The sequence below is a fragment of the Leucopleurus acutus genome (genome assembly GCF_964270905.1).
Source record: "Leucopleurus acutus genome assembly, chromosome: 1".
Lineage (NCBI taxonomy): Eukaryota > Metazoa > Chordata > Mammalia > Artiodactyla > Delphinidae > Leucopleurus > Leucopleurus acutus.
In genome coordinates this window covers 152,041,420-152,064,527 of record NC_139142.1, presented here as the reverse complement: position 1 = coordinate 152,064,527, position 23,108 = coordinate 152,041,420, and the positions used below count along the sequence as shown (strand labels likewise).

The following is a 23,108-nucleotide window of genomic DNA, read 5'->3' as shown; positions in this document are numbered from 1 at the left end:
ACAGTCACTGGGGATTATAGCCACTGCTCTTTGCTTACCCATAGGGGTACAATGTGCATGCGTTCTTTTGTGGTTGTTTTGCATTACTTTTGCAACCAGAGAATAATATTGCAACTTATTTTAAAAATTGTTTTCTCTTTAAGTACGGAAGTTTTGTGATTAGGATCCAACCTGCGTACCTCCTCCCTCGTTGGGTGCTCATTTCCAAGATCAAATTTGCTTTAACTGGCCTCTTTCCCACGAATTTCTTTCTGGATTAAATGGGGCAATATTTGACTCCAGGAACCTGCAGCTGTGCTTCCCATGGGGCCCACCCTCTGAGTTCTGTCCCCATTGGATGAGCTGGATTTTTTTCTGCCCCACCTTCTCCCCAGAGGAGTCATGCCTCCCCTCCCCTTCCCCCCAGTCCACCAGCCTCACCCCAGGGATGACCGTTGCAGACCTGATTCGCAGCACTGCCTGAGGGAAACTGATTGTCAGAAAGAGGACCAGTGGATACCCAAGTTATTCTCAATGTAGGAGCAGCTCTCTCACCTTTTAAAAATCCTTGGAAGATACCATGCTTTGGAAATAATGTTATCATTATACTTCCAAGTAGAGTTAGGAAAAGATCCAAACTTTAATAAAATTAGTAAAAAACTAACTTTTTACCTTTGGGCTTTTGGTAGTGGTCTTGTGTGTGTGTGTGTGTGTGTGTGTGTGTGTACTGGGTGTGTTTGTTGGTGCCTCTACCTGTTTTGACTTACACAATTCACCTTGTGCTTATTGAGAATGGTTAACCCTTTCAGCACCCATGAATATGTGAGTGCTTCTCCAACTAGTACTGTCAGCATTCAGCTGGGCTTCGGTGCAGGAGGAATGTTTAGAGCACATGGATGGGTTCAGAGTGTGTGAGCTGAGAGAACGAGGGTCAGTGAGATACTGGGCCAGGACTGCGGACCCAGCCAGTTTGACAAACATGTCATTAGACATTCTTCCACATCCGTCTCACACCAGTCAGAGTGGAAAAACCTGTCCTGTCAGCTGAGATAAGGCTCCTGGGGAGCAGAGAAGTGAGGAAACTTCTAGATAATTCAGGCTAAGAACGCTTGGTGAGACTCTTCAGGATCTCACCAAGGGTGAGAGGCGCTTGGACAGACATCACCTGAGGTGGTCCACATCCCCCACCTCTCTGTGAGTGGTCCTGACTTCCGCTGCCTGCCTCTCACAGCATGGACCAAAGAAGGAGAAGGAACATTCCAGAAGGCCTTCAAATCCTAGGTTTTTACATAGCTACTTCCAATGTCCTTTTCTTCTTCCTTTGGCTTTTTCAAATCTGTTTTGAAAATAACTTTTTAATACAAGAGCCAAGTAGATTTGCCTGAGTGGGGGCTCTGCCTGCTTTCCAGAAATAGAAATACGAAATAGCGTGACTACGAAGTGCCCCTCCAGTGGCAGCATGCTTTCTTAGTGAGCCACTGTAGGAACTCCTACAAGGGGCAGATCCATCGTTTTGTGTGCCTTTCAGAGTGTAACCACCAGCCCACATGTTAAGCTGTTCCTGGACTTGGTGTCCTGCTCATGCCTGCTGGGAGGACAGGGTTTTGCTAGGACTGTGGTCAGCAGGGTGCCCTCTCCAGCCTGGCTTCAGGAGCAGCACTGGGCCCCCCAGGGACTGTAGCCATTGTCCAGTAAGGAATCCCTTACTGAGAGAGGTGAAGAGGAGGGAAGCTGTGTGGTGGCCTAGGTCACAGGAGAAACGGCCATGGGCATCCATCCACGTGGGAGCAGTTAACACAGCTGTGCTTCATGCCTGCAAAGTCCTGCCCAATGACAGAAGCTCTGGGTTTGATGGGGCTTTTAACATTAACCTAAATCTGAGGCTTAGATCATCTGATTATTTGTTCGGAATATGCTTGCTTACTTCTAGCAACAGGGAGCTGACTCCTTCTCGAATATTCCAGCCTTTCTGTGGGCTGCTCTGTTGGGAAGTGTGTGCTGCTGCAGAGGCCAGTCCTGTCTCCACTGCCTCTAGCTCCACCTGCCTAGGCTGATTGGCATCCCTTAACCCCTTTCTTGAAGTAACTAACTTTGATGCCTTGCCCTCCTTGTGGATTCCTTTTTAGGGTGAGCAAACCATCCCACTGCCTTCAAGAGCAGGCAGCCCGCAACGTTACACATTTCACTTGGATATCACCAAGCTTTTGCCTTTTAGTCTGTGGACTAACCGTTAGGCCATGACCACCTGGGCCCAAGGGGAGAGCAGCCTCCCACCCCTTCCCTCCACCCTGTGTGTGGGGGCTCTCTGGAGCGCCCCATCCCCCCACCCCATTCTAGGCGGCCAGAGCCTGAAGTTCACCCAGGGCCTCAGCCCACCTTCCCCTTCCCATTCCCCACATTTGCCCCTGACTCCTTCACCAGGGCAGCTACTCAGTGGCCAGGAGAGGAGATTCTCTTTCCAGCTCTGTGCCCTGGCCTCCACGAAGAGGTCAGTGGCCTGTGAGCAGGTGCCTGCGTGGACGTCCCCAGGCCCCAGTGCAGAGGGATAAGGATTTTCTCCCACTTCCCTGGTTTCCTGGTCCACATCAGCCAGACTCTGAAGAAGCCATAACTGGGATTTTTATGAAATTCTTTAACTCTGGGAATTGAGAGAACTAAATAACATATAAATTATCATACCCGATAACATTTAAGTCCAAACTCTAGTATATTGATTTCACACACATATTCAGGAACTCTGATGAACGAAAATAGGGGCTTCCAATATTCCTTAGAATTCCCAGTTCTGAGTCTGTTCACCATCCTAGCCGCCCCTGTGTTCAGTTCCTCCAGATTCTACTTAACCATCTTGCTATTTATTGACATTTGTTATAAAGAATAAAAGATAAAAAAGCAAAAAACAGAAGTGTGCATCTCAAGCAGTACAATCCTTCCTAAGCCCATAACCCTGATGTTATAGAAGGAATCACACATTAGTTAGAAATTATATTTTCAATTGTAAATAACTTTTTAGGACTGTACTTCATTTTGCTAATTCTTGCTATGTTTGTGCCTCGCAGCTTTTATGTCATCTATATTGTCCAGCATCCAGTGGCCAGGCATGTCACCAGGTGTTGGTTTAAAATCAATTGCTTACCTATTCATTTCAGGAGAACCAAAGCCAAAAATAACTTAGTTGGGGCACTTTGAATTTTTCAGCAAATAGAGATATTTAAAGGCATTGAAAAATTTAGTCCATTATTTTGAATGTAGAACCAAGTGATGATGCAAATTTGAGGTTAGAATTTGAATACATTTTGTATTCAAGAATGACACTCTTCAAGTTCCTTTTAGTAGCTCATTTTGGACTTCAGATGGCCCTGTGAGCTCTTAGACAGGTGGGTGGCCACAAGTGGCCTACACCTGGGAGTTAGAGGTAGAAGAGGCCAGGGCAGACCCTTCAGGCTGTTTGCATCCCTCCCTTCTGCTCTCAGAATCAAAAGCCTCCAATGGGTGGTCACCCGTGTCCCCATGCAAACATCACGAGCACTTCTGGGTTCAAAAGCAAAAAACAAGCAAAGAACCCCTGCCTGATAGCGGGCAGGGGCCTCCCCGAAGTTATGAAAAAGTTACTTGTGTGTAATCACACACATTCTCATATAAAATCAAATGCCATCCTGCCCAGGTGACCACTGTTAGCTGAGTGTGTTTCTTTTCCATCCTCTTCTTACACTCATGTCCACACACACACAATCCTTTTTTGTGTATATTTCTGGGTTTACATGCATGACATTCAATTGTACATGCGTTGTGCAACTTTTGTTTACTTGAGTGATGTACGTCTTGGAGTCTTTTTCATTTGCATCAAGTTCCATAGTGTAAATACAACAATATTTATTTAATCAATCTACTATTAAGGTGCCTTTAGATTCTTTCCATATTTTGCTTCTTACCATAAGAGTTGAGTATACCCCAGCAGAATGGCAGGATCAAAGAGTAAGCACATTAAAAATTATCAAAGTAATACACAGCCCTGGTTAAGGAAGCAAGTGATACAGATGGACTATAAGGCAAAGCCCCAGTGGCAGCTCCCAAAAGTGTCTCTATTTCCTAGTTCTTCAGGTCATCACCATTTCTCTACATAAAGAATATGCCTGCACATTTCTCTTGCTCCATCTGTTGAGACAAAGTCTGCTGCCTGCCTGCCAGCCTGCCATGATAGAGGACGATTTCTTTCCCCTTGCACCACACCTCCCAGATGCTCCCTCCCACTTAATTCTATCAGTGTGGACTCATCTCTGGGTTGCTTTTGCAACATTAAATGATATGTTCTCATTGCTATGACTTGGCCTGGGGACTCAGTGTCATCCATGTTCTGTGGGGCTCAGGAGACGCACACCTCTTCTCTACTTTTTACCTCCACCTGGTTCCCACCTCTTACTCAGAACTCTTATTTTTTTTTTATTTTTTAATTTTTTTGCGGTACACGGGCCTCTCACTGTTGTGGCCTCTCCTGTTGCAGAGCACAGGCTCCGGACACGCAGGCTCAGTGGCCAAGTTTCACAGGCCCAGCCGCTCTGCGGCATGTGGGATCTTCCCAAACCGGGGCACGAACCCATGTCCCCTGCATCGGCAGGCAGACTCTCAACCACTGCGCCACCAGGGAAGCCCAGAACTCTTATTTTGAGCCCTCATTTACCTGGAGCACATGAGTAAGAAAACTCAGAAAGGGCTGTGGTGGCACATGTGAGACTCGGTTTTCCTGAAAGCATCTTCCATTGGTCTTCCCTGTGATCCCAAGTGGAAATCATTTGCCTTTAGACCTTGGAAGAGCCTGCTCTGTTGTCCTCTGATGTGGTCTGATTCTCATCGCTTTGTGGATGACTTGTTTTTTCCTCTCTAGAAGCCTTTAGAATCTTCCCTGTATGTCTGGTCTTCTGAAATTTCATAACAAAAGACCTGGGTGAGGGTCTTTATCCTTCATGCTGCTTGGTACAGGGTAGGTCAACAATTTATCCCTTTCAGGCCTGGAAAAGTCCTTGTATTTTCATTGATAGTGTTATCTTCCTCTGCTTTTTCTCTTTATTGTTTTGGTTTGTTTGCTTTTCTGGAACTCCTGTTGCTTATCTTTTCCCTCAGGTTTTCCAACCCTTCTTAACTTCCAGAAGCTCTTTCCTATTCTTGATTGTTTCTTTTCATAGCATTCTGTTCCTGTCACATATATGCAGTGTCTTCTTGAATTCTCTTGAGGATCCTAATAGGCATTTATTTTATTTTGATATCAATCTTACTATCTTCTCAGTTAATTTCTTAATTTATTTCTTAATGCAAATTCATTGATTAAAATAAACATTTTTACAATGAATTCCAGATAAACCAATAATTATAGGATTCAAAGCATTATTAGGGAAATTTGCAATCAACTAGAAGGCTGTTACCAGAGCTCTGGAAAGAAGGCCCAGGGTAGCCCAGGACGGTGGGGCAGGAAAGGAAGAAGAGGATGGAGTGGGAATCTTTTCTGAGGACTTATGTAACAAACTACCGCATAACTCACTGGCTTAAAACCACAGCAGTTTCTAGTTTCCCGGGATTCTGTGAGTCAGGAATCAGCAGGGCTTAGCGGGTGGTTCTTCTTGCCTCACTCACATGTCTGATAATTCGATGCTCCTCACCGTGACTGCTCTTCCCACATGCTCATCCAGACATCCACCCCCAGCCTGTTTACAGCTTAGCAGTTGAATTCCCAGAGCTCAGAAGCAGAAACTCTGAGGCCTTACTAAGGCTTATGCCTGAACTGTCTCTTCATCGCTTCTTCCGCCCTCTGTTGGTCAAAACAAGTCAGAAGGTAAGTCCGGATTCCATGCAGGATTGGAAATATTAGATTCCAGCTCCCAAAGGAAGGAATGCCAAAAGTTGGTGGTCATCTTTGACACAGCACACCACAGAAATCGATAATGCATTAGATGTGAGGAGTAAAAGAAAAAGGAATCAAGGATGTACACACACTCAGATTTAACTGATATTAATATTAAGCCATTTTCACTTCAACAATTATTTTAAGAAGTAAAACATGACAAGAATAGTTAGAGCCCCCTTTGGAACTCTCCCTGGTAACTGCTCTTCATAAACCCCCAAAGGTAGCCATTACTCAAAGTTAGTATGGACGTTTTGCCATGTTTTATACCATTGTTAATTATGTCAGTGCCTATAAATACGTAGTATCGTTTCTGTCCCACCAGGCAGTCCCCTCTGGTCAACAAAAATTCTGTAACATCACCTGCCTGGGTTAAGGAAGAGGCTTCATTGAGGGAGAGGAAATCACAAAGCCTGGGTCTGCAGGATGGGTTGCCTGTGGTCCCCAGTCTCTCATCCTCTCACAGGGAGGCTTGCCAGGGCATCTGCTGCATGGGAGTGGGTTCCAGTCCAGCAGAGGGTCCAGCATGGACCTCCACTCCCAGAGGCTAGCCTCTTCATGATGTGGCAGGGTGGGTGCTGGCTGCCTATAGGGGAATCACTTGGGGCTGTGGGATGTTATAGAACCTCCAGGCACTAGACCCATGGAAACTGAGCTTGGATGCCATCCCTTCATCCAAGGGAGAGGTGGGCATCCCTCAGCTGGCTCATTGTCCAGGTTTGAGGAGTGGCAACCAGAGTCACGTTTGGGCAGTCCTGCTCTTTTCAGAACAGTCTCCATATTTAAGATTTTAAAATAAATATTTTCATACTGTGCCAATCTTTTTGTAATTTAATTTTTTAATCAACACTAAGTTTGTACTGTATAAGAGCTTTATTTTCCAAGAAGCTGGATAAAACCTTTTACCTATAAAACCGTCTAGGCCTGGTGCTTTTTTATGGGTAGACTTTTACATTATTGATTCCATTTCATTAAAGACTGTAGGTTTATTTAAATTTTCCATTTCTTCTTGAGTTAATTTTGTGAATACATTTTTCTAGATAGTCACCCATTTAATCTAGATTTTCAAATGTATTAGCATAAAGTTCCTAGTGGCTTCAGGATTTAAAATATGTGTTTAGATGACATCACTTAGTTTTCATAGATACATCATTACTTGATATAAAATTCAAAAGTACAAAAGGGAATACAGTGAAAAGTATTCCCTCCCACTCTGGTCCCTAGTTTTCCAGTTCTCCTTTCTTCCAAAGAATCAGAGAAAATAGTTTCCTCTCTCTTTTTTTCCCTCAGAAATCAGTTTCTTAGGCCTAGATTCAAAATGGCTTTTTTCTTTTCATAAATCTTTAGCCTAGGCAGAATTTTGAAATTGTTATGTTTTTATCTCAGTTTTTTTTTCCATCTTTTATATTATGGAAAATTTTGAATGCATCATAAAAGTGAGAGAATACTGTAATGGACCTCTCTGTATCCATTGCCCCAACTTTAGCAATTACCACACATAGCCAATCTTGATCTATTCATATTCCCTTCCATTTCTCTCTAGATTATTTAGAACCCAATTCCAAACATCATATGTTAAGAAGTGTTTAAAAAAATCCAACTCAGTACATTTTACATACATTTTTTAAAATAAAAAATATGGGCTTAATAACATCAGATATCTAGTCAGCATTCTAATGCCCTTGATTGTCTCATAATTTATTTTTATCAATGGTTGACTTGAATCAGGTTTGTTACTGAGTCTCTTAATTTCTACCTTTCTCCCTCACTTCCTTTTTCCTTGCAATTTAATTGTTGATAAAACCACATTGCTTATCCTTTGTAGTTTCCCACAGTCTGGATTTTGGTGATTGCATCCAGTGTGGTGCTCCTCTGTGCTTCCATAGATCCAGAGGCTTGATTACATTCAGTAAGACTTGGCAAGAACACTAAATAACTAGTGTTGTGTATTTCCTATTGTTTCACCACAGGAGTCAAATGATGTCTAATTGTCTGTCTTTGCTGTTCAAATTTTTCAGTAATTTTGGTGTTGTCAGCATGATACTTCATCATAAAGGTTGTAATGGTTTTTCAGCTTTTCACCTAATGATTTTATCAGTCATCAATCATTGCTTTATATCAGTTATTTCTTTGGGGTTGTGAAGTGGTGATATTTTAAGTCTACCATTCTTTCTTCATCTAGCTGAAATGTATCTCTAAAGAAGGACTTTCTCCCATCAACTCTGTGGTACCTTGAGATATGGTTTGTATGTGAAAGTCAGGATGAATGAATCTTTCCCTTATTTTAATTATTTGATTTTCTGAAAATGGATCAATTCCCTAGCATCTTTCAAAGGTGACCGATAAAGTGTGTCCTTTTAATATTATTGCTCATTCATGAATTTTTACTTTTTTATTTCTGATGCTAAAATTATTCATCTTTTGCCAGCTGAAGCCCCTTTGGGTTGGTTTCTCTATCTTTTGACATGACCCCAGGAGTCTTTGATAACATCCTTGCTTTCTGATGTGACAAGATATTCCAGGCTCCTGTGGTCCAGTTCCTGTCCCAGACCTGCCATCTCTCATGATTTAATTCTCTAGTGTATATTTTTGTCTCCTTTCTCATTCCAGATATTGTCCGTACTTTTGCTACCCCCACCCTCGTTTCTTATTTTTTTGATCAATCTGTCAATAAGATTGTTTCATGAGTCCTTTGAAAGAAGCAGCTTTGGGTTTTGTTGTTGCTTTTTTTAGTGTCTTTGCTTTCTATTTATTTTTTTCCAACGAAAGATCTCACATTTATTACTGAGCCAACCCACTAGTGCAGAAACATTGAAACAAAGAGGAAAATTATTTTCCCAATAAAACACATCCAGCTGTCCAAATAGTAGTGGTTTTCAGAGTGATATGGTTAAGATGCACATGACCTTGATACAGCAAAAATACGCGTGCCATTTCATGTGTGATTCCTTATAGACCCAGATTGGGTCTTCTCCAATGTCTTCTCTTGGAGTTGTACCTGATTTTATTACATTTTCATCTGAATCCACTGGAGAATAAGACGATTCTGCTTCTGTTTCTTGGCCAGGAATCGCTTGATCCTGAAAGTCTTGGGAGAGGACAGGGTGAGGAACAGAGTTAACCACACACACCAAGATGGCGGACAAAAACTCTTTGGTTTCTATTTAATTAATTTTTTTTTTTTTTTGGCTGCGCCATGTCTTAGTTGCAGGATGTGGGATCTTCCTTGCCACCTGGGGGATCTTTGTTGTGGCATACGGGCTCTTAGTTGCGGCATGCGGGATCTAGTTCCCTGACCAGGGATGGAACCCGGGCCCCCTACATTGGGAACGCAGTCTTTTTTTTTTTAAGTTTAACATTGGAGTGGTTTATTATATTAGAAAGCTTCTGTAAGTCTCAGAACGTTAATTCTTTTTTTTTTAGCATCTTTATTGGAGTATAATTGCTTTACAATGTTGTGTTAGTTTCTGCTGTATAACAAAGTGAATCAACTACATGTATACATATATCTCCATACCCCCTCCCTCTTGTGTCTCCCTCCCACCCTCTCTATTCCACCCCTCTAGGTGGTCACAAAGCACGGAGCTGATCTCCCTGTGCTATGTGGCTGCTTCCCACTAGCTATATATTATACATTTGGTAGTGTATATATGTCAATGCCACTCTCTCACTTTGTCCCAGCTTACCCTTCCCCCCCCCATGTCCTCAAGTCCATTCTCTACGTCTTCATCTTTATTCCTGTCCTGACCCTAGGTTCTTCAGAACCTTTTTTTTTTTTAGATTCCATATATATGCGTTACCATACGGTATTTGTCTCTCTCTTTCTGACTTACTTCACTCTGTATGACAGACTCTAGGTCTATCCACCTCATTACAAATAGCTCAATTTTGTTTCTTTTTATGGCTGAGTAATATTCCATTGTATATATATGCCACATCTTCTTTATCCATTCATCTGTTAATGGACCCTTAGGTTGCTTCCATATCCTGGCTATTGTAAATAGTGCTGCAGTGAACTTTGTGGTACATGATTCTTTTTGAATTATGGTTTTCTCGTATATGCCCAGTAGTGGGATTTCAGGGTCATATGATAGTTCTATTTTTAGTTTTTTAAGGAACCTCCATACTGTTCTCCATAGTTGCTGTATCAATTTACATTCCCACCAACAGTGCAAGAGGGTTCCCTTTTCTCCACACCCTCTCCAGGGAACACAGAGTCTTAACCACTGGACCACCAGGGAAGTCCCTCTATTTAATTAATTTTTGCTTTTATCTTTATTTTCTTCTTTTTCCTAAATTTACTCCTCCCCTCTTCAACTTCTTGAGTAGTATGCTCTAACTTCTGAGAACCCATCTTTTTTTCAACTTGAGAATGTTTCTTATTTATTTGAGTACATGGTTCTGGAATTCTTATTAGACACGTTTTGAAAAACATCAAGGATCATCTTCCATGTCTCTTTAATTTTTTTGTCTGTACTTTAACTTCTTTGTGTCTTGCTGCTGCACCCTCTGCTTGGTTTTCCACGTTGCTGATTTGTCGTCTAGCTGTCTCCATTATACTCTGCCACCCACTTACTGTGTTTTACAGATCAACTCTTTTGTTTTAGTCTCCTAGCTTTTCAGTCAATTCTTGTGTATGGATGCTGCGTCCTCTTGTATCTCTCCAAGACGTCAGTCATATTTATTCTAAGGTCTTGTTCTTGCTTTACTAACACTGGTACTAGATGGAGATGGGACCCCGAGATTCTGGAAAGCCAGAACCCGAGATCCTGCTTAGGGGGGCTTAGGCACTGACTCGGTCTTTTCCTCCCAGATGAGAGTAGTGGTTGCTGATAGCAAGTTAATCATCAACCAAAGAGTCCAGAGTTTGTCCACACTCCCTTATCTCGGTGACTGGGTTATTTGTGTAGGTTTTCCCACTGAGCAGTAATGTAAGGGTGCAGCAAGAGATACAGGCTCTCAGATCTGGAAAGACCCTACCTTGCCTAAGCATTGTCACTGTCAACTGCTGACTTCCCCTTGGGGACTCTGAGGCCCAAGGGGGAACTGCGGTGGGATATGCCTCATCCTCTCCTGCCCTGGGGGGGTCAACATGCTCCCAGTGGCACTGGGTCCTTGGCTAAATAAGCAGAGAACTCAATTTAGCTTCACTTTCTGTGTGTAGGGATGGGGGTGGGGAGGGGTCTCTTCCTGCCCTGCTTGCAGGCTCTGTTATCGGAATTGGGTGCTTCTCCTTTATGGCATTCATCTTCCTCAAATGTTTGTGGGTACATGGTTGGATGTTGATCTTTGTGTTTGGGATTCCCCATAGCTGTCTGTGAACGCGGTTTTGGTCAACGCAGCCTGCAGATAGGGGGGCAGGGAGACTGCAGTGGACTGTCCTGGGGGTGTACCCAGAGTATGTCTTCTGGGTGGGGGGCTCCACGAGCTGCCTGAGTGTCACCCACCACCTAAAGTTCCACACTTCCTCTCTAGTGCACAGGGGGCAGAAACCTCTTCCCCCCACTGCCTGGCGCAGGCTGGAGAAAGGCTTACTGTGAGTTTTCCCTCTGAGCAGTCCCCCTGCTGGTGGCTCTAGGGGCCTTGCTTCCCCTATGCTCTCCAGGCAGCCTTGGAGCACTCCTGAACCTTGCCTACCTCATGCACGATGGTTTCTGGACCTATTAGGTCTCCTTCTTGTTTTCTGTGTTCACATGGCTTGTTGAGTTTGGTGTGTATATATATATATATATATATATATATATATATATATATATATATATATATATAAATAACTTTTAAGGACTTGGGGCAGGAGGTTGTGGCTACAGCCAGGGCTCAGCCTCCTGTCTGGATCCTATCTCAGCCTGCTGTCTGGATCCTATCTCCCAGCATCTCCTTGGCATCTCTGAGGTGTGCAATTTGCAGGAGAAACTGAGTGATGGTGTCAAGGATGTGGACTTTGCAGTCGGAAGGAGCTGGGTTCAAATCCTGGTCCCTCTGCACCCCAGTCCTCATCTGTAACACAGAAATGGTTAGAATCTGTTTGCAGAATGCTTAGCACCATGCAAAGTGTGCATGCTTGGTAGTTACTCAGTAAATTATGTAGCCTCACCTGGACTCTAGTTCTGTTAACTGAAACTGATAATAATATTACACTGATAAAAATGGGGAGGTCCTTAAAAATGGGAGGCCTTTGATTTTATTGGGCTTGAAGCCATAGAAAGCATGGAATTTACGTGTCCAGTCCTCATTTTCGAATGTGTCTATCACTGAAATGTGATGACCCCTAATCTAATCATCAAAATTGTTTTAATTAAAACTGTTTAAATTTTAATTGAAAATGTTTTCATTAAAGTCAAAATCTTTCCTTGCCTTATCTTCAGAATGCTTTTTTGGACCAGATTAGCAAAATCTGTTTGTTTCCTACTAAAGCTTGAAGTTCTAATACTCATGAGTATCTTTTAAATGTTCAGCTGAAAACTGTCCATAAGGAGTGCCTTGAACTCATCGAGAAATAGTGACGGCTGAGTCAGGTTTCGGTGGGCAAAGGGCCACAGTAGCAGAACCCAGGCATTCTTGGGATGTTTGCGGTTTCTGAGGAATCATGGAGCTTCTTGCTTTAATGATCAGAATATCACTCATAAAAACAAAGGGCCATATTGTTGTCTGGCCAGGGTTTGTATTAACTGAAGAAGTTTGTACTATGTGAGTGGGCATTTCCATAGAGGAAAATAGCTGTGAATGTGGCAATCACAGAGTGGTCTGGTCCAACTCAGCCACAGGCTACAAACCCAGCCGCAGAGGAGTGCGGCACCCAGGAATGTAAACTCTTGCTCAGACTGAAGATCTTCTCTGCGTTTTTGTCTCAGGGCAAAGGGGTGAGGCTGCAGGCGTTTGCTTCTGTTAAGCATTATCCTTTAGGCAGATACATTTGTGGTGTTTGCTTTTAACTTTTCAGCGGCCACGTTGTAATCACCCAAGGGCTTCCCTTCAAATCTATGAGTTAAATACATCAACTCATAACTCTGCGAGCTACAGAGGACCCCTGATCCTGGCTTGTTGCTTTTTTTGGTTTGCCTGCTTTGGGATTTAGAAGGCAGATGGCAGTCCCTGTTTTGAGGCAAATCAGCTGGAGTCAATTTTTGTTGTTTGAACTCGAGGGTGTGTATCTCTGCCTGAAGACATGCAGAGGAAAAGGCAGAGCAAATGACTTCATGTATTTTTCCTTGCCAAGATCTTAAAACTTTAGTTGTTTGAATATAGTCACACAGCTCAAAAACCATTCTTTGATTTTTACATCCCTACAGAATGTCTTTATGTGTATACAAGCAAAACAAATATAGATTCTTATTTTCCCTCTTTTATACAATGTATAGCTGATCACACACACCGTTCTGTACCTTGCCTGTTGCTTTCACACATTCGTGCTATCATCATCATCATAACCATTCTTTTGACAAATGCACAGAATTCTATTGTGTTGTACCTCAGTTTATGTAAGCAGTCTCCTTTACTGGACATTTGGGCTATTCTTAATATTTTGTTATAACAAAAAATGCTGTGATGTCTTTTCACATGTATACAAGCATATCTATGCAATAAATTCTCAAAGTGATGGGTCAAAGGACATATGCTTCTGAAAATCTGCCAGATAGTGCCAAATCACCCTCCATGGGTGTTTTTCCTGTTTACACCCATCCTCCACAATGTATGTGCTTGCCTGTTTCCCTATAGGCCTGACAACAGTGTTTGTTATCAAATTTTTGGTTTTTCCTAATCTGATGTGTGAAAAATGGTGTCTCAGTATAGTTTTAATATGCATTTCTCTTATGATAAGTGAGGCTTAGCATGTTTTAGTGTGTGTAAGAGCTGGTTATATTTACTTTTTTTGAACTCTCTCTTCATATCTTTTGCTTATCAACTTCTAGGACTTCATTGATCTTTCCTTATCTTTCCTAGGAGCTCTTCGCATTGACATTGTATCTAGTGGGTAACTAGATGCCCTAACCAGATCAATTTACAAGCCCAGAAGAACTGAAATGAGAACTTTGAATGTCCAAGGGGCTATAAGTAGAAATGTTTTGCTTTTTTCTTAATTATTGAATTAATATAAATTAAATGTACACTGTCTAGGGGAGATCATGATAAATATACAGGATCGTATGAAGGAAACTTTAAGAATATTTAAGTAAATCTGATAAGGGGTAAATATCCAAAATATATAAAGAACTCATACAACTCACTATAAAAAAAAAAAAACCTGATTAAAAAATGGGCAGAGGACCTGAATAGGCATTTTTCCAAAGAAGACATACAGATAGCCAACAGGCACATGAAAAGATGCTCAACATCACTAATCATCAGGGAAATGCAAATCAAAACCACGATGAGATACTACCTTATACCTCTCAGGATGGCTAAAATCAAATCATCAAAATGTCTACAAATAACAAATACTGGCAAGGATGTGGAGAAAAGGGAACACTTGTGCACTGTTGGTGAGAATGTAAATTGGTGCAAACACTATGGAAAACAGTATACAGGTTCCTCAAAAAATTAAAAATAGAACTACTATAGGATCCAGCCATTCCACTCCTGGGTTCATATCCAAAGAAAATGAAAACATTAATTCAAAAAGATATATGCACCCCAATGTTCACAGTAGCATTATTTACAATAGCCAAGATATGAAAGCAGCTTAAGTGTCCATCAATAGATCAATGGATAAAGAAGATGTGGTATATATGTACAATGGAATATTACTCACCCATAAAAAAGAATGAAATTTTGCAATTTACAACAACATGGATGGACCCGGAGGGTATTATGCTAAGTGAAATAAGTCAGACAGAGAAAGACAAATACTGTATGTTTTCACTTATATGTAGAATCTAAAAAAATAAAACAAACAAGTGAATATAAGAAGATAGAAACAGACTCACAGCTACAGAGAACAAGCTAGTGGTTACCAGAGGGGAGGGTGTGGGGTGAGACAAGATCAAGGAAGGGGAGGAAGAAGTATGAACTACTAGGTATAAAATAAATAAGATACAAGAGTGTAATGTACAGCACAGGGAATATAACCAATATTTTATAATAACTTTAAATGGAGTATAATCTATAAAAATATCGAATCACTATTATTGTACACCTGAAACTAATATAATATTGTAAGTCAGCTGTACTTCAATTTTAAAAATGACAAATAGTCCTCTTGTATAGGAAGACAACATTGTAAATACGTCAATTCTCTACATGTTGATTTTATAATTCAGTGCACTTGCAGTTAAAATACAAACAGGATTTCTTTTTAGAACATGAACAAAGAATAATAAATTCTACCTAGAAAAATAAGCATATAAGAATAGCCAAGAAGATTCAAATGAGGAGGAGGTCAGTTGAGAGGAGGGCAGAGTAGTTCCATCATATGTTAGAATTATTACAATGCCATAGTAATGAAATGTGTTGGAGAGTAGAAAGGGAAAGGACAGGGAAAGCAATGGGACAGAGTAGCAACTCAAAAATAAGCCAAAATGGGACTTCCCTGGCGGTCCAGTTTTAAGACTTCACCTTCCAATGGTGATCAAACCAGGTTTGATCCCCGGTTGGGGAGCTAAGATCCCACATGCCTCGCGGCCAAAAAAAAAAAAATAGGTCCAAATGCACATTGCTTTTGCTTTACTATTTAGCATTTCAAATTAGTCCAGAAAAGAAAGTTTACTTGGCAATAGGACAAAAATAACATATTGCTTTCTCACTTCCACACCAAAATCAATTTCAGATGAATCAAATATTTAAACATAAAAATGAACACCATTAAAAGTCTATGAAAATGATAAATTAAAATAATTTTGGAGGGAGAGGGACTTTTTCCTAAGCACAGCACAAAACCCAGATATCATAAAGGAGAAGATTAATACAATGATTACATAACATTTAGAACTATTCTGTAGAAAAGCCTCTCAAGTAACAACCAACTAATAGGTAAAAACTATCTTCAACATATACCACAAAGAGCACTGGCAAATCAATGATAGAAAGAATATTCCAATTTTCAAATGAACCAAAAAATAGAGAGTTTAGTTCATTGAAAAAGATAGATGATGGGTAAACATGAAAATATGCTGAATGTCATTCATATGGAAAGAAATGGAAACGAGAACCAATTATGAGATATGTTATTTTGCTTTGCAGATTGGAAACAATCAGGAAGTTTGATATTATTTAAGGCAGCAAAGATATAACTTATGCTGTTTTTCATATTTTATTTTAAACTAATATTGAGTTGATAATTAAGTAAGGATATAATTGATGCAATTTTTGGAAAAGCAAATTGGCAATCTTTATAAAAATCAAGGCTGACTATATCCTCTGCTCCTTCCACTGCTAGGAATTTAACCTGGAGATACAGTTCAGGTGAGAAATGCACAGGTAGGGATGTTCAGCACAGCAGTGAAGGGGATTACACAGAACTAGACATGCCCTAAATGTCCATCAATGAGGACAAAGGGCTACCATGAAAACAGGTATGATGGATCTCCATGTGCCAACACAGAACTTTTAAGTGAGGGAAGCAAGTTGTAGAACATAATCATAGTATATTCCATTTGTTAAAAAGGAAGAAGAGGAGAAATGAATATATATGTGAGATTCAGGGAAATCACTCATAACCTCTGTATTCCAAGGAAACTCCAGCCTGGAATCTTAAAACAAAATCAAAAAGAAGTTTAAATCTTTACTGAAGTTTCTCAACAGGACATCCACAGGGAATTCCATTTAAAGCATACAGCTAAGCCTCTGAACTCGTTTGCCCAGATCTTTCCCAGAAGTTCACAGAATGCAGTCTCTATCCTCAATCTCTAATCTTGTATTCTCAAGAGACCTCCAGGTATTTCCCCCAAAGCCAACCTGTCTTGTCTTGGTGAGTGTATGTCTGTCTGTCTGCCCTGCTTCTGCTCTTTCCAGTGCAGATACTTCAGCAGCCTGCCCTGCCCGCCCTGCACCAGAAAAGTGCACTCTGCCTAGGAGAATGAGGAGATAGAGGCAGGACACCTCCTTGCAGGTTTTCTCCTCACCATCAGTACTTAAGGATGCATGGAGATTATGGACGGGCATGGGGAGAATCCTTGGCAGTTACCCATAAGTACAGGGCGTGGGCCTCTCCCTCTTTCAGGAACCACAAGTGCTGCACTTGTTCTTCTGCACTGTGCCAGAGCTGCCACTTTGGGGCATAATTCAGGCTCCTCATTTGCCCTCAGCTGAGCCTCTGCCTTCCCAGCTCTAGGATGGGGTGAGCAGGCCCAGCACACAGGGTCATTGGGGGCTGGGATGTTGTGTGTCCCACCCAGGGGGGAGGTAATGGGAGCTGCCCTGAGAATCACAAAACAGTAGGAGATGACGCCCCAGTATATAGAACTCTTTCTCTTTCCTTCTTACCTTTGCATAGGACCCTGATTACAGAAGTCCCATAGTTTCTGTAGCCAGTTCTCTATAGATGGACATCTAGATTGTTTGCCCTGCAATAATGATGCAATAAATAATCTTGTGTAGACATCATTTTGCATTTTTGCTGTTGTATCTTTGGCATAAATGTCTAAAATACAGAGTGTTGGGCTGAGGGAAAATGCAGATGTAATTTTGCTAGGTATTGGTAATTCCCCTACATGGAGGCTGTGCAATTTTGTATTCCCTCCAGCAATGTAAGAGCATGCTTCTTTCATCATATTAACCCTTTGTCTGTAATATAGGGTTTTCTTTTCTAATTGGTCATTCTAATTTTCCTTTCTCATTTGTCATTTGTCCTTTTATCTAGTTTGTGTGTTTTAGGACACATAGAGTTTTGTGGAGATTTTTCTTTATGTGTTTAAATTGTGTTTGTCCATAAAACAAGCCTCAATAAATTTAAAAGGATTGAAATAAAACAAAATATGTTCTCTGACCACAGTGGTATAAAATTAGAAATCAATAACAGAAGGAAATTTGGGGAATTCACAAATATGTGGAAATGAAACAACATGCTCCTAAATAACCAGTGAGTTAAAGAAGAAATCACAAGGGAAATTAGAGCACACATTGATATGAAAGAAAACAAAACACAACATGCTAAAACTTAGAGGATGCAGGTAAAGCAGTGCTTAGAAGGAAATTTATAGCTATACCCACCTATATTAAAAAAGAAGATCTCAAATCAATATCCTAACCTTCCATCTTAGGAAACTAGAAAAGAAGGAACAGATTAAACCCACAGCAAGCAGAGGGAAGAACAAAGATTAGAGCAGAAATAAATGAAATAGAGACTAGAAAAACAATAGAGAAAATCAGAGAAACCTACCAAAAGTTGGTTCTTTGAAAAAAATATTTACAAATTTTCACTTAGAATGACCAAGAAAAATAAGCGACAAGGCTCAGATTACTAAGATCAGGAATGAAAAGGGGACATCACTGTTAACTGTACATAAATAAAAAATAATTATAAGAGAATACTATGGACAGTTGTACACCAACAAATTCAGTACCTTAAATGAGGTGGATAAATCCTTAGAAAGACACAAACTACCTAAACTGACTCAAGAAAGAATAGGAAATCTGTACAGACTTATAACAAGTAGAGAGATTGAATTAATAATTTTAAAAATGCCCCACAAAGAAAAGCCAGGCCCAAATGACTTCACTGGTGAATTTTATCAAGCATTTAAAGAAGAATTGGTGGAAAGGAAAATCCAGAAGGGCCTGAAGGTGTCCTTCTCTTTTACCAGGAGAATTCTGTGCTCTGTGGCCATCCTGAATGATATTGCAGATGGGCAAGATTAGAGTGAACCCCTCCCTCACTGACACACAGAGAGCTCTGGAAGCCCAGTGAGTTGAATCCAAGAAGTTGTTAATGAGCACCTACTATGTGCATGGCACAGTGCTAGGGACACACGATGCTGACTGAGTATCTGCAGGCCCAGCTTGCCGGCACCACCAAGCAGAAAGGAGGCAGGCAGATCCTCACAACAGGGGTGGTCCCAGTCAGGCCAGGTGCAGACAGAGGGAGGAGAAGGAAGCCCATGGGAAGGGCCCCAGGGCTCCCTGGGGGGTAGCATCCATACTGGGCCTGGAAGCAGGGAAGGGGTGGGGCTCCTTCCAGGAGGGAGAGACACAAGAGTGAAGGCTGAGGGAGCCTGAGGTCCACAGAGAAAGTGGGGGTGCAGTGTCAGTGCCTCACAGTTGCCTGGAGTTGGGGGGAAGGGGACAGGCATTATGGAAATAACCCCCATTTGTGTGCCGGTCCTTTTATTTTGGGGAGCATGCATTTTTCAGTATTGTTATATGTGTCATTTTTTGTTTGGGGATTTTGTTTTCGTTTCTGTTTTTCACAAGAAGATGACAAGATTCAGACATCTCAAGTACTTGCCAAGACCATGCAGCTGTTGAGCAATAGACTGGGACTTGAACCCAAGTCTTCTCATTTTAGTACAGTTCTATTTCTGTTGCCACGTGTGTTAGCATGGTTCACAGTTCTCAGTAAAAGACACGACTGGAAAAATCTTGGTGCCTCATCCTAAATTTCCCTCTGGATTGAGATATTTTCTTCTTTCCTTGTGTCCATCTTTGCCCAGAGGAATTTGGATTTAGTTAGAAATTTCACGTTGTTAATCTGAAAGGTGTATTTTAAAAAACTATTTTTCCATTATAGCAGTAACAGAGAAATAACTGGAAAATAGAGGAAATGGGGAAAAGATAACCTCAAATTCCATCACATGAGAAAAACCAAAGTTATCATCTGGGGTCTTTCCTTCCGGTCAGTTTCCTGTGTTGTGGCGTCCCTCCATGTGCTCAATGTGATAAGCATTTTAATGCATTTCATAATTGACAAAACCATCATTCTTTGCTATAGTAAGCCATGCAGAAATCAGCATCTATATGCATGTTTCCTTTTGTTTTCCTGCATAGTGCTTTTTTAAAATAAATTTATTTATTTTTAGCTGTGTTGGGTCTTCGTTGCTGTGCATGAGCTTTTGCTAGTTGCGGCGAGCAGGGGCTTCTCTTGTTGCGGAGCACAGGCTCTAGGCGTGTGGGCTTCAGTAGTTGCAGCACGCAGCCTCAGTAGTTGTGGCTCGCGGGCTCTAGAGCGCAGGCTCAGTAGTTGTGGCGCACGGGCTTAGTTCCTCCGCGGCATGTGGGATCTTCCCAGACCAGGGCTCGAACCCGTTTGTGTCCCCTGCATTGGCAGGTGGATTCTTAACTACTGCACCACCAGGGAAGTCCCTGCATAGTGCTTTTTAAATGTATAGAATTATTCCCTTAGTCACTTCCCTGGAAGCAGGATTGCAGTGACAGAGGTTGGCCCAGCCCTCAGTGGGCCCAGCCCACAATCACCTCCCCAGAGATCAGAGTATGACTATTTCTTTTTATATCTTCAGATTGCACCTTTTTATATTATGTGAGTATTAAATAAAGGAACTGTCTTACTTCTGTGATTTTTGTTTCCTCAGAAGGATGGTTCATCTTTCTTGACCAGGTCAGTGTCTGTTGACCATCCCAAGTCTCTCGAGCGTGACATTTGTTGTAGATGTTTAAAAGTAAAATCTGGACTTCCCTGGTGGTCCAGTGGTTAAGACTCCGCACTTCCACTGCAGGGGGCACAGGTTTGATCCCTGGTCAGGGAACTAAGATACCACATGCTGCACGTCACAGCCAAAATAAATAAATTAATAAAAATTTAAAACCCAGTCTTCTTTAAAAAAAAAAAGTAAGATCTGGGATAAACAACAAGGTCCTACTGTATAGCACAGGGAACTATATTCAATATCCTGTGATAAACCATAATGGAAAAGAATTTTAAAAAAGAATGTGTGTATATATATGTATAACTGAATCACTTTGCTATACAGCAGAAATTAACACAACATTGTAAATCAACCATACTTCAATTACAAAAAAAAAAGTAAAATCTGGGAAGAATACAGCTTCACACTCTAGCTCTTCCTGCCTGTCTCATCAAGGTGTGTCCTCAGGCTCTAGCTCAGCACATAGTAAGTATTGTTTATAAAATGAATGAGCAATAAATAAATGAATTTTTGGGAGAGGAACTAAGTGTTGGAAAGAATTCATCTTTGTAGCTCTGTATTTCTGTGTCTCTCTTCCACTGCTACTGAATTCATGGAGGATCTGGTTTTTCCATCTAATGAGACAGAATCATCTCACCTTTTAGTTCCTACATGTTTGCCAAGGACATTACATTCTGAATAATTGCCCCATGTTTGGTTGGGCACACTCAGCCTGGGAAGTAAGGGGTTGGACTTTGACGACAGGTGCCCAGGGTTCAAGTCCCAGCTCTGCTGTTAGGAGCTGGGTGGAGGCACTTTCACCAATCACCTGGAGCACTGGTCATCTGGTGGAAAGTGGTGATGAGAACCCCTGCCTTGCATGGGTGTTGGGAGGAAGGCAGATGTATACAGGGCGTTTCTTATAGCATCTGGCAGTACTCAATAAATGGTACCAATTACTGATATACTAAATGTTATCATAGACCATTTTATTTTCTCTTTTAAAGTCCATGACACCTTTGCCAGTTATTTTCTGGGAAATTTTCTTGTTCTCTTTATTTCCAGAGCAACTGAGTCAAGACTTGGTATACCCAAGAGTTGCTTTAGCTTGAATAATACCATCAAAGGACTAGTTCATTAAGTCAGACTGAAAGTAGTCAACTTTGTGCTGGATACACTTCATCATTTTCTTTTTCTTAATTTCAAAATCAATACAAACTGATGAGAAAAAGGGAAAGATATTGGCAAACACAGAAAAACACAAATAGAACAAAATCTCTGATCATTTCACCTGCTGCTATCATGTACTTGTGTTCCTCAGCTTTTCTTTCTAAACAGAGAGAAACAGACAGACTAAATTTTTGTAAACAAAAATAATAGACTATACTCATTAGAACTCTTCTTTTTTCCCAAAATAAATTCTTTCACTTTGCGTATTTTCAAATGACATCAACCAATCTTCTGTATTATATATTTTTTCCATTTTTCACTGTCTGTGTTCCATATTCTATTCTTTTAGCTTAATATTGTATAAGTCTTTTCTGTACTTTTCCTTAGTCTCCATTATCATCAGTTTTAATGGCTGCATGGTAGCTCCTCATTTTGAAGTATCTTGAGGTTCTACTATTTTCGTCGGCTCAGGCTGCTATAAAATTGCCACACACTGGGTGCCTTAAACAACAGGCATTTATTTCTCACGTCGGAGGCTGGGAAGTCCAGGATGAGGTACTGGCTGATTCTGTTCTTGGTGAGGACCCACTTCCTGGTTGTGGATGGCCATCTTCTCATCGTGTCCTCATGTGGGACAGAGAAGTAAGGTCTCTGTCTCTTCTGGGAGGGCACTAATCCCATCATGGCAGCTCCACCTTCATAAGCCAGTCACTTCCTGGAGACCCACCTCCTAATACCATCATACTGGGAATTATGGTTAACATGAAATTTAGGGGGACAAAACATGCAGTCTATCTCAAGTATTAAACTGGAAAGAAGAGAGACACAGATGTAGAAAATGGACGTATGGATACAAGGAGGGGGGAAGGGGGGGGTTGATGAATTGGGAGATTGGGATTGACATATATACACTACTATATATAAAATAGATAGCTAATGAGTGCATACCGTATAGCACAGGGAACTCTACTCAATGCTCTGTGGTGACCTAAATGGGAAGGAAATCCAAAAAAGAGGGGACGTATACATTTAGCTGATTCACTTTGCTGTACAGCAGAAACTAACACAACATTGCAAAGCAACTATACTCCAATAAAAATTTTAAAAAAAAAAAGAATGTATAGGGGAATTCCCTGGTGGTCCAGTGGTTAGGACTCAGTGCTTCCACTGAAGGGGGCACAGGTTCGATCCCTAATTAAGGAACTAAGATCCTGCACGTTGCAAGGGGTGGCAAGCCCCCCCGCCCGCCCCAAAAAAAGATTGTATATATTGTATAACTGAATCACTTTGCTGTACGGCAGAAATTAACACAACATTGTAAATCAAGTATACTTCAATTTAAAAATGTTTCCTATGGGAAAAAATAATAAACTGGAAAGAAGAGTAGTAGGATTTCTATGGGCTCTAGGGTCACAAAGACTTGCTGCTGTCACTCTTGCCCCTGCTCCTTGCCAGCCTGTCACTGTGAAGTGTCTTCATCTTGGCCTCCGTCATCTGTAAAATGACAGCCATGACACCTACTCATAGTGTTGCTGTTGATACCGACCAGGGTT

At 41.2% G+C, this 23,108-nt stretch overlaps 1 protein-coding gene and 1 pseudogene across 2 annotated transcripts in view; one reads left to right on the top strand and one right to left on the bottom strand.

Annotated features, from left to right (window-relative positions):
* LRRK1 (leucine rich repeat kinase 1) overlaps positions 1-23,108 on the top strand; it is a 116,916-nt gene that overhangs the window by 4,397 nt on the left and 89,411 nt on the right. The window lies entirely within an intron of this gene.
* On the bottom strand, positions 8,822-22,173 carry LOC309960530 (large ribosomal subunit protein eL39-like; annotated as a pseudogene). Its single transcript has 2 exons — positions 22,084-22,173; positions 8,822-9,032 (listed from the first exon to the last, which is right to left on the bottom strand). The product of its transcript is annotated as a large ribosomal subunit protein eL39-like (transcript).